The 12921-nt window shown below is 40.0% G+C and overlaps 2 non-coding genes across 2 annotated transcripts; both read left to right on the plus strand.

Moving 5' to 3' along the window:
- The first annotated feature begins 3465 nt into the window (after positions 1-3465).
- Positions 3466-3572, plus strand: LOC128133137 (small nucleolar RNA R71). The gene has a single exon (XR_008231315.1). It is a non-coding gene; the product is annotated as a small nucleolar RNA R71 (small nucleolar RNA).
- A 7983-nt stretch (positions 3573-11555) lies between these two features.
- LOC128133138 (small nucleolar RNA R71) lies at positions 11556-11662 on the plus strand. The gene has a single exon (XR_008231316.1). It is a non-coding gene; the product is annotated as a small nucleolar RNA R71 (small nucleolar RNA).
- The last annotated feature ends 1259 nt before the right edge of the window (positions 11663-12921 follow it).

Genomic DNA, 12921 nt, shown 5'->3' on the forward strand with positions numbered 1-12921 from the left:
TATAGTACAAAGAGAATGATTTGAAATCATATCTCATATGATATCTAGAATGGAGGAATATATGATCCCTTATCTAAGGACACGCGTATTTGATATGATCAGAGTTGACAGCGGCTTTGGAAAGCTACGATTGCAGATCGGGATCCGAAGTCATACGCAGAATAGTTATTAGACTTATCCAAGTGGGAGACTGTTGGATTAGTGTCTAAGTCCATAACTATTTTGGTATGTACTTGACCCGATGGTGCATGGTCCTTTTGGGTTGCCTTCACCAAAGCAACTTGATTGGAGAAATAAATAGAAAGAGAGGATAATATGATTTATTAATATGTTATAAGGATGATATATTAAAGGAGAAATCATATTTGTTTAATTAATATTGGTCAATAATTAATTGAGAATTAATTTTGTGATCAAGTGTAATTAATTAAACTTAAGGGGCTGAATTGTAATTATGTGATAGTTACAAAATAAGGTAAGGATTATCTTATAAGTATGGTGAACGAATTTAAGGTTGGAAAGCCTTAGAATTCGAGTATGATAAGGATTCAAGGATTATCTTATTGGTTGCTTAATGGATAATCAACTAGATAAGGATAATGACTGAAACCCTATCTATACACCTATATAAACAACCCCAAGGTCATGAATTCGTGTATCCCTTCCCAAGAAGTGCCAAATACGAATTCTAACCTCCCTCCTCTCTCCTTATACCTTCTCCACTTGCTTATGGTGTTTGTAAGCCATTAGAGGAGTGACACTTGTGACTCTCTGCTTTCCAAGGTCAATTCAAGGAGGAATTGGATTGTTATTGCTATATAACAATCAAGGTATGTTCCTAAACCTATTTACATGTGAATTCTGATTTCCATATGCTAGAATTAGGGTTCAAGTCTTGGATTCAAAGTATGTACAATAGAGAAACCTAGATCCAAGCTTTAGGGTTTGTATGAGCACATAGGATGTCTTATGACCAAAACCCATCAAGATCTTGCAAGGAAATTGGAAGTAGATTAAGAAATTGGCTGTGGGGTTTTGTTGTTCCCGTTCTTGCGGCAGCTTCCAATATGATTGGGAATTATCGGTCAAAGGGTTTTAAAGAAATGGTCCCCCCTGATTTTTTAAAGGCCACGACGTGGCTGGCTATGCCCACGTCGTGGACCTTAAATCTGTTTTATAGTCCCGTATTTCCATTTCGACCCACGACGTGGCTGGCTATGCCCATGTCGTGGAACTGCCAAATGCAAGATTTTAATAAACTCTAACATATTAACTAATTACTTTGCATAGCATTCATTATTTAAAGTTCCCCACAACTAATTCTTTCCAATTATCAGTTTTTTAGATGATGAATTGATGTCTTTCCTAATTAAAAGCTAAAAAAAAATTTAAAAGAAAAGAAAATGCAAACCAAGCTCGAGTTGCCTCCCGAGAAGCGCTTCTTTTTCTTGGAGTCTTGAGCTGGACTCCGTGCCTTCTACGTTGAATCTTCGGAAGAGTCTACCACTAGGATCTTTTGTTCCTTGAATCGCCGTTTGTAAGCTTGAACTCTCCTTTTATACGCCTTCTTTGAATTTTCCTTTTTAACTTTTCCATCTTCTTCAGGCTTGCGTTTTGTGCCCTTCGTTTGTTCCTTGCATTCCATAGCATTCTCCTCCTCTTTCACCACTGGCTTTATTACTCTTGAAGTGACCTCCTCTTCATCACTTGTCATTTCCTTGTCCTCTTCGCTCACCCAAGAAGGCGGGCTCTTGTAAGCTATGACTTCAATCAAATACGGAACATATGCCCTCGGTTTTGTCCTCTTGACATGATGAACTGCCTTTATCTCTTCTTCCATAAGTTTTTCCAGTTCTTCTAGTTCATTCTCTTCATTAATTGTGAACACCTCTTCTTTATCTTCTTGAAAGTCATCTTTTATCCCAAAGACTTCTTTGTCATCTCCAACCCTCAAAGTGAGCTTAGACTTGCGGATATCAACAAGGGCTCCAGCAGTGTTAAGCAATGGCCGGCCAAGGATTATTTGAAAATCTGGATCTTCTTTCATGTCTAAGACTAAAAAGTCTATTGGAAAAACAAATTTTCCAATTTTTACCAAAATATCCTCCACGATGCCGCGGGGTTGTCACCGAACGATTCGCCATGTGAATCTTCATTTTTGTATCCTTCATCTTCTTAATCTCCAATTTTTGATAAAATGAAAAAGGCATTAGATTAATGCTAGCCCCAGAATCGGCTAAAGCATTGACCTTCATTTTATTCCCAAACTCACATGGAAGAGTGAGGCGTCCAGGATCCCCCATCTTTTCTGGTGTTTCTCCCAACACAGCTTTTGAAGTTTGTTCACTTAGAATCACTGTAGACAGCTTCTTTAATTTCCTTCGAGTATCTATCAAGTCTTGCAGTAATTTCTGGTTCTCGGGAGCTTTGGATAAGGATTCGACAAAGGGGGTATTAATTGGGATCCCCTTCACATGCTTTACATACTCTAAATGCTCCTTCTCTAGTAGACTAAGTGCAGCTCGGGTGGGAAATGGCAAAGGTGGCTGATAAGCTGGAACGGGCTCAAAAGGTTTTTGATCAGACATGCGCCACGTTGTGGCTAGAGGAGTGCCACATCGTGGCGAGCCTGGTTCAGCACTTTCTCCATTTTCGATCCTTGATTTCTTGGGCTGCTGCGGTTCTTCTTCCAATGCCTCCAGGAACTCAGATATTGTATCTTCTTCAGTATCGATGGCCATTACGTGAGATTGGGTCTTTACTTCGGGATTCTTCGGGGACAATTTTTCATGAACTAGAGTGGCTAGTTGACCAAATTGTACTTCAAGGTTATGGATGGAGGCTTGTTGGTTCTTTATCAAAGTTTGTTGTTCCATGATGGCGGAATCAGTGGCATCGTGTCTCTTTTCCGAAGCCTCCATAAACTTCATTAAAATGGTCTCTAGGTCGGGTTTCTTCTCGGCCGGTGGCTGCTCCTTTTGATAAAGGGCTCGACCTGTCTGCCTATATTTCTCTTCTTTTTGCTTCTTATACTCTTCATATGGCAGCCACTCCTTCTTCGGTTTCCTCCAGTCCTCATCAAACTTATCCCCACTAGAGTAGCACACTTGAGCTCTTATGTTCCCAAACTCATCTATATTGCAGTCCTTGGTCAAGTGTGGATCACTGCATCTCTCGCACCCCACTCTTATGGCATGTATCGACTGGTCCATTTGTGTTATCCTGCGATCCATGTTATTCAGCATGGCCATGACAACTGCAATTTCTTCAGTTTGGGCCCCTCCACCGCCTTTGATTCCATCTTGCCTTGGGTTGTGGTATTTGCGAGAGTGTTTCGCGAATTCTTCAATTAGCTCCTTAACCTCCCTTGGATTTTTCTTTGTCAACGGTCCTTGAGAATCAAGGAGTTGTCTTGTCATCACATTGACCCCATCATAAAAGATTGACATCTCTTGCTGCACATTTAGGTCATATTGAGGGCAATTTCTGAGCAAGCCCTTGTACCGCTCCCATGCTTCATATAGTGATTCCCCCGGATGTTGCTCAAAGTTGGTTATTTCCTTCTTGAGTTTGGCTATCTTGGATGGCGGGCAAAACTGGTCCAGCAATTGCTCACGCATTTGAGCCCAAGTGGTGATTATACCCGGTGGGAGTGCTTTCAACCACTCCTAAGCAGCTCCTTTGAAAGTGATGGGAAGCATCCTAAGCAAGACTGTGTTTCTATTGACATTTGGGACATTGAAGTAATCCGCAATGTCGTTGACTTCATCTAGATGCTTAAAACCATCCTCATGATCTTTCCCGAAAAATGGGATGTCCTTCAGTGCGGTCAATATGTGTCCCTTCAGCTCGAATGTGGCAGTGGCAGGTATTGTCGGTTGGACTAAACCGGGACCCACATCTTCTCGAATCCAATTCTTGTAAGCTCCCATGGACATTTCCTCAATCGTTGCCATCTCGTTCCTTGGCTCGTTCTCGGGTTCGCTTGTGTGTTCTTCAAATTTTGGCTCGGTATCGCTTTCGGACTCGGTCTGGACGGGAGTATGATCCAAATGCTCAAGATTGCTCTTGTGCTTCGTTGATGAACTTGACTCTCCTGTCTTCTTTCCCGACTTCCTAGAAAAAGCTGACTTCAGTTCTTGCAGGGGCGTCTTTTTCTTGTGAAGTACAGACTCGGGGTCTTCAAGTGGTGGCACCAAGTGTGTGTTTGAGCTTCTGGTCATGAACTCCTGCAATTTGCTAAACTAAAAACGTAAAACTGAACTAAAATAAGAAAAACTAATCTTCAAAAAAAAATCTAGTTTTTACTGTCCACGTCGTGGCCAGAGTAGTGCCACGTCGTGGACTCTTGGAATAAAAAAAATTATTTTGCTGAAAAATTAACTTTTTTTGTGGGTTTTTACTCCACAAGAAGGATCGATCAATTTAATGCAAATAAATAAGCTAAAAACTAAGCCGTTCCACGACAACGGCGCCAAAAACTTGATGTGCACAAAAGTACTCACTAATTTTAATATTTATAACCTAACAAACTTAACTAACTATGCACTTATAGGCAGTGTACCTAGTCAGATTATAGTATAGCTTGGGTAAGTCTGGTGTCGATCACAAGGAACGGTGTTCTAATTAATTTACTTACTATTAAATTAACCTAATTTATTAACAAGTTTAAAAGGGGTTTTATCTGATTTTACAAGATCAGATGAACTTAAATCAAATTCAATAAATAAAAACACACTCTTGTTTAGTTTGAATCCACTTCTCCCTTATGGCTAGCTAATGATTACAGATTATTAAGTTGGTTTTTAGTTGTATTAGTAATTTAGTTCTATCTTACCAATAATTAACTAATTCATGTCAAACCATGTATGTTCACACATAATTAAACACATAACTAATTATGAATGTAAATATGCTATGTAAGATTTGTTGTATAAATGCAATTATGGTCACAATACACGTTCTCTAGCACAGCTAGCCTTTATTTATTCTAATTACTAACTAAGATTGGTCAATCCCAGCTCTAACAATTCAATGTTCACTAAATCATTAGGTAAACAGGTTCATGCAATTTAATGGTCACTAAGCTACACAGAACATGCAATCAAGCAATTAGATAAACAAATAATAGCATGCTAGGTTATACAAATCAAACACAAGCAATTTTTACCAACTAAACTTAAACCATAAGCATATAACTATTCATAAGTTCAAAGCTTCATCTAGCTAAACAAGAGTAGCTAGATTCAGCTGCTCATCATAGCAACTAAACCAAAACAGCTAAAACTAATGAAAGACATGTTCTTATTGAACTAAAATATAAACCTTTACTTCTTTTGGTGTTGAAAACCCTCCTCCAGAACCTTTCTTTCATTCCAAATCGTCTTTTGGAATTCCTTTCTTCTGCCAAAAGCTTCTCTCTTTCGTAATAATCAGGAGGACTTATATAATCCTCAAAAACCCGCGCCACGTCGTGGCCAGATGTGCCACGTCGTGGGCTTCAAGCAATCTGTATCCTTTAAAGAAATCCTCCGCGTCGCAATGTTTATCTTCTGGAACACCCGTGCCACGTCGTGGGCTTCATCGCCACGTCGTGAATTGAGTGTCTATCATGAATTTATTATTTTCTTGTCTTTCAAGCCTCCCATGTTCCACATTTTGGCATTTTTGGTCCCTCTCTTTGAAAATCCTTTATATTGACTGAAAATAACAATTTAAAGTCATAAGTATCATTATTCTAAACATATTACCACTTTATTAATAAAAATGTACTTAAATATTGCCTAAAAATAAGTATAAATATGGCAATATCAAAATACCCCACACTTAGGCTTTGCTTGCCCTCAAGCAAATTTAAACTTAATTCTTAACTACTAACACCACACAAAACAATTCGACTCTAGTTCAGTCATTATGCCAAGACCTCAACGCATGCTTTTGTGTCTAAAATATTCCTAAAGTACCTCCATACTTTAAATACTCACAATCTTCATAAACACTCGCCCACTTTTTCCGAACAATGCTCATTTTATGCAACCCTCCGAATCCATCCTCATAAAACCTCCTTATCCTCAAGGTATTTTTAGTTGAGCAACCTAAGCATACATAATCTAGAATTACAATTTTTCGATACCACTATGGAGCTCTTTTGGAATTCTTCACTTCCTTGATAATTTGATCTTTGATTTCTTTTGAATTCACCACCTTATTTGATTTGATTTCTTGGTATCTTCAGCCTTTTGAATTTCTTGGAATTTTGATCTTTTGATCTTCACTTTATTTGCTCCAAAATTCTTCACACTTTTCTCGTAATTCTCTCTTTTCTTTTTTTTTTCTTTACATGTACCTCACTTTTTTTTTCTTTTCACTCAAAACCTACATGCTTAAGCAGAGGCGCTCAACCTCAACCTTTATCGGTTAATGATAATAATTTTTGTGGTTACATTTCAGGTTTAGGCTGCTAAACATATTGCATCCCTCAAACCAAGTGGGGTTATGTTTTTGTTCCATGATTTCACTAAAATAAAGGAGGCCACAAATGCACTATAACGTATATTGGCTCAACTAAACATTTGAAATTTCATCGGATCATCCCACATAATACTAGCAATTATAGCTCAACTTATTATTACTAGATTCAATTATTCAAAATTTTCAAAATTTTCAATTTTTACTATCAAATTCTATGATTTTCTAGCAACTTACTTTTTCTACCCCTACCCCACACTTATTTCATACAATGCCCTCATTGTATTCATAAAAATAAATCAAAATGAAAGAAAAGGGAGAAAAAGGAACAGACTCCCCTGGGATAGTGGCGTAAGCATCTCCAAAAGTGTGGAAAACGTGCAATTGGACCTCCAAAAATAGAAACTTGGTGTAGAACTGGTTGAATACGTAAATAAACCACGAACATGACTCGAAACTTCAATTCTTCAAAGTGGGTATTTGTAAGAAAAAAATGTGGCTAATGATAAACTGGGTCATGTCATGGCAGGTGACTGGCCACGTCCTGATATGGGTTGAAACCACAAACACCAAAATGCTGAATTTCTTTAATTGCAATAATGCCACGACATGGCGGTAAGGATTCCACGTCGTGGAAACTGGGCATCAGCAGAAAATGGCTTATTTGTTTTATTTACTCTAGCAACTTTGACAAATGGCTAACTGGTTTCAGACGCTTCTATGCAAATATATTTCCCAACTATAACCTCTCTCCTAATACACCCCACACTTATCTTGAATTGTGAGTTCCGACTCACGACTCTAAGCTCCTTTGACAAACACGACTCGAAAGTTAACCTTTTATGCTCCTTGGAATTCCAATGCTAATCTGATAATGGATCAACCCAAAAGAAAAAAATAACATCATAGTTTAAGAATGTTTTAGATCACACACCAAATTCAAAATAAAAAAAACTACTCAAAAACAAAACAAAAGAGAAAATAAAATCAATCATCATATTGATCTTGTGCTCCACATGGCCCTGCCCCGTCATTCTGCGGACACCATAGCTCCTCCCATGTCGGAAAATAGGGATACTGTGGTGGCATAGAAGGTGGTCGGGTCACACCCAGATGCAAATAAATACCCTCAGTAAGCTGGATATGGTAAATGGCATGCCCCCGTAGATTATCAAAATACGTTCCCACCCGACTCTGAAAAGGGTCGGTGGGCACTCCCTGTACATATTGCGAAGCAGCACGTTCTCTCTCGACTTTACCTCTAGCCCGCACATTTCGACGCCGCGGTTTGGCTGGTGGTTGCTGTCCTGGCTGCACCTCCTCCTGCTCGTCATCTATCGTCGGTATAACAAAACGACCCCCGATATTCACCACCGCTCGCATAACACCCAATACTTGAATGGTCAAGTCTGTATCCGGGAATCGAGTAAGATTCCTCACAAAGTCATGGTTCAAAATATGATATGACCTAGCCAGGCGAGTAACCAAATGCCCCACAGTAATCGGGCTCCCAGGCCTAGAATTGGCCGTTTTCTTCCCCATGAACCTCGCCAACATATAAGGTAAATCACAACAAACTCCCGGGGTAATAAGAGTCCATAAGTAAAATAGATTCTGAATGGGGACTTTATCACCATGATGTTTGTGATTTATTGAAAAAGTGATAAGGTGGTGCAAAAATCGGAAAACAGGATTCCGAATTGGTGACTCACTCGAGTCACGAGTGTTGTACTCATTGTTAGAAATGCCCCGCAAAAACTGCACATCCAAAGTACCGGGAGCAAAATCTCGAACACATCCAAGCAAGAACAGAATGAAAAACGGAGATTACGTCTCCACTTCTGTATAGAGCCCCATACGCCAAGCAAATTCCCGAAGACTACACTCTCGATATACACCACCCAAACAAAACACGAGTGCCCGGTTGTAGGTGAAATCAAGGGTGCGTTCCTTGAAGCATACGGTAGAGAAAAACTCCACCGATAATTCCTGATACACAGGTTCTTGAATGGCAAACAAATTCCTCCACCTGTGACAAGTGAACGAAAATTGATCTCCCACATAAGTCTTCGACCAATAACATTCCAACTCAGCTACCATTCCCACTCCACCAAGCCATCCCCAATCGATAATTGGGGCTATTGCAAACTCCTATTATACAGCCATCCAAGCCAATTCTCGTATGTAGTTAGCAACGGTCGGGGAATGTTTTGAGGAAACTGGTATAAGGGATGTATGCTTGCTACATCTATCGGGTTTTCCTCCTATCGAACAGCTCGTCGTGGTCCCATTTCTGCATACAAAAGCAAACATCCAAAGCATTAAAACATATTAAATGGGTCTGCCAGAAGTCACGACGTGGCCAGGCTATGCCACGTCGTGGGCCGCATCGCAAACAACTTATGGATCGGTCATTTTATAAGCGATTTCTACCAAAATTAGTGCTTAGGGTTTGTTCCTATGGACATCTAAATGACATGCAATCTAAAATCAACCACTAGATTCAACCAATTTCATGAATCATACAAACCCTAACCATGAAAACTTGAAATTGGAAGAAATAACTACAAAATAATGAGTAAAACACATACCAAGTAGATTAATTGGCAAGATCTTGCAAGGAAATTGGAAGTAGATTAAGAAATTGGCTGTGGGGTTTTGTTGTCCTCGTTCTTGCGACAACTTCCAATATGATTGGGAATTATCGGTCAAAGGGTTTTAAAGAAATGGTCCCCCCTGATTTTTTAAAGGCCACGACGTGGCTGGCTATGCCCACGTCGTGGACCTTAAATATGTTTTATAGTCCCGTATTTCCATTTCGACCCACGACGTGGCTGGCTATGCCCACGTCGTGGAACTGCCAAATGCAAAATTTTAATAAACTCTAACATATTAACTAATTACTTTGCATATCATTCATTATTTAAAGTTCCCCACAACTAATTCTTTCCAATTATCAGTTTTTTAGATGATGAATTGATGTCCTTCCTAATTAAAAGCTAAAAAAAATTTAAAAGAAAAGAAAATGCAAACCAAGCTCGAGTTGCCTCCCGAGAAGCGCTTCTTTTTCTTGGAGTCTTGAGCTGGACTCCATGCCTTCTACGTTGAATCTTCGGAAGAGTCTACCACTAGGATCTTTTGTTCCTTGAATCGCCGTTTGTAAGCTTCAACTCTCCTTTTATACACCTTCTTTGAATTTTCCTTTTTAACTTTTCCATCTTCTTCAGGCTTGCGTTTTGTGCCCTTCGTTTGTTCCTTGCATTCCATAGCATTCTCCTCCTCTTTCACCACTGGCTTTATTACTCTTGAAGTGACCTCCTCTTCATCACTTGTCATTTCCTTGTCCTCTTCGCTCACCCAAGAAGGCGGGCTCTTGTAAGCTATGACTTCAATCAAATACGGAACAGATGCCCCCGGTTTTGTCCTCTTGACTTGATGAACTGCCTTTATCTCTTCTTCCATAAGTTTTTCCAGTTCTTCTAGTTCATTCTCTTCATTAATTGTGAACACCTCTTCTTTATCTTCTTGAAAGTCATCTTTTATCCCAAAGACTTCTTTGTTATCTCCAACCCTCAAAGTGAGCTTAGACTTGCGGATATCAACAAGGGCTCCAGCAGTGTTAAGCAATGGCCGGCCAAGGATTATTTGAACATCTGGATCTTCTTTCATGTCTAAGACTAAAAAGTCTATCGGAAAAACAAATTTTCCAATTTTTACCAAAATATCCTCCACGATGCCGCGGGGTTGTCACCGAACGATTCGCCATGTGAATCTTCATTTTTGTATCCTTCATCTTCTTAATCTCCAATTTTTGATAAAATGAAAAAGGCATTAGATTAATGCTAGCCCCAGAATCGGCTAAAGCATTGACCTTCATTTTATTCCCAAACTCACATGGAAGAGTGAGGCGTCCAGGATCCCCCATCTTTTCTGGTGTTTCTCCCAACACAGCTTTTGAAGTTTGTTCACTTAGAATCACTGTAGACAGCTTCTTTAATTGCCTTCGAGTATCTATCAAGTCTTGCAGTAATTTCTGGTTCTCGGGAGCTTTGGATAAGGATTCGACAAAGGGGGTATTAATTGGGATCCCCTTCACATGCTTTACATACTCTAAATGCTCCTTCTCTAGTAGACTAAGTGCAGCTCGGGTGGGAAATGGCAAAGGTGGCTGATAAGCTGGAACGGGCTCAAAAGGTTTTTGATCAGACATGCGCCACGTTGTGGCTAGAGGAGTGCCACATCGTGGCGAGCTTGGTTCAGCACTTTCTCCATTTTCGATCCTTGATTTCTTGGGCTGCTGCGGTTCTTCTTCCAATGCCTCCAGGAACTCAGATATTGTATCTTCTTCATTATCGATGGCCATTACGTGAGATTGGGTCTTTACTTCGGGATTCTTCGGGGACAATTTTTCATGAACTAGAGTGGCTAGTTGACCAAATTGTACTTCAAGGTTATGGATGGAGGCTTGCTGGTTCTTTATCAAAGTTTGTTGTTCCATGATGGCGGAATCAGTGGCATCGTGTCTCTTTTCCGAAGCCTCCATAAACTTCATTAAAATGCTCTCTAGGTCGGGTTTCTTCTCGGCCGGTGGCTGCTCCTTTTGATAAAGGGCTCGACTTGTCTGCCTATATTTCTCTTCTTTTTGCTTCTTATACTCTTCATATGGCAGCCACTCCTTCTTCGGTTTCCTCCAGTCCTCATCAAACTTATCCCCACTAGAGTAGCACACTTGAGCTCTTATGTTCCCAAACTCATCTATATTGCAGTCCTTGGTCAAGTGTGGATCACTGCATCTCTTGCACCCCACTCTTATGGCATGTATCGACTGGTCCATTTGTGTTATCCTGCGATCCATGTTATTCAGCATGGCCATGACAACTGCAATTTCTTCAGTTAGGGCCCCTCCACCGCCTTTGATTCCATCTTGCCTTGGGTTGTGGTATTCGCGAGAGTGTTTCGCGAATTCTTCAATTAGCTCCTTAACCTCCCTTGGATTTTTCTTTGTCAACGGTCATTGAGAATCAAGGAGTTGTCTTGTCATCACATTGACCCCATCATAAAAGATTGACATCTCTTGCTGCACATTTAGGTCATATTGAGGGCAATTTCTGAGCAAGCCCTTGTACCGCTCCCATGCTTCATATAGTGATTCCCCCGGATGTTGCTCAAAGTTGGTTATTTCCTTCTTGAGTTTGGCTATCTTGGATGGCGGGCAAAACTGGTCCAGGAATTGCTCACGCATTTGAGCCCAAGTGGTGATTATACCCGGTGGGAGTGCTTTCAACCACTCCTAAGTAGCTCCTTTGAAAGTGATGGGAAGCATCCTAAGCAAGACTGTGTTTCTATTGACATTTGGGACATTGAAGTAATCCGCAATGTCGTTGACTTCATCTAGATGCTTAAAACCATCCTCATGATCTTTCCCGAAAAATGGGATGTCCTTCAGTGCGGTCAATATGTGTCCCTTCAGCTCGAATGTGGCAGTGGCAGCTATTGTGGGTTGGACTAAACCGGGACCCACATCTTCTTGGATCCGCTTCTTGTAAGCTCCCATGGACATTTCCTCAATCGTTGCCATCTCGTTCCTTGGCTCGTTCTCGGGTTCGCTTGTGTGTTCTTCAAATTCTGGCTCGGTATCGCTTTCGGACTCGGTCTGGACGGGTGTATGATCCAAATGCTCAAGATTGCTCTTGTGCTTCGTTGATGAACTTGACTCTCCTGTCTTCTTTCCCGACTTCCTAGAAAAAGCTGACTTCAGTTCTTGCAGGGGCGTCTTTTTCTTGTGAAGTACAGACTCGGGGTCTTCAAGTTGTGGCACCAAGTGTGTGTTTGAGCTTCTGGTCATGAACTCCTGCAATTTGCTAAACTAAAAACGTAAAACTGAACTAAAATAAGAAAAACTAATCTTCAAAAAAAAATCTAGTTTTTACTGTCCACGTCGTGCCCAGAGTAGTGCCACGTCGTGGACTCTTGGAATAAAAAAAATTATTTTGCTGAAAAATTAACTTTTTTTGTGGGTTTTTACTCCACAAGAAGGATCGATCAATTTAATGCAAATAAATAAGCTAAAAACTAAGCCGTTCCCCGGCAACGGCGCCAAAAACTTGATGTGCACAAAAGTACTCACTAATTTTAATATTTATAACCTAACAAACTTAACTAACTATGCACTTATAGGCAGTGTACCTAGTCAGATTATAGTATAGCTTGGGTAAGTCTGGTGTCGATCACAAGGAACGGTGTTCTAATTAATTTACTTACTATTAAATTAACCTAATTTATTAACAAGTTTAAAAGGGGTTTTATCTGATTTTACAAGATCAGATGAACTTAAATCAAATTCAATAAATAAAAACACACTCTTGTTTAGTTTGAATCCACTTCTCCCTTATGGCTAGCTAATGATTACGGATTATTAAGTTGGTTTTTAGTTGTATTAGTAATTTAGTTCTA

Source organism: Lactuca sativa, chromosome 3 (assembly GCF_002870075.4).
Source record: "Lactuca sativa cultivar Salinas chromosome 3, Lsat_Salinas_v11, whole genome shotgun sequence".
Taxonomy (NCBI): domain Eukaryota; kingdom Viridiplantae; phylum Streptophyta; class Magnoliopsida; order Asterales; family Asteraceae; genus Lactuca; species Lactuca sativa.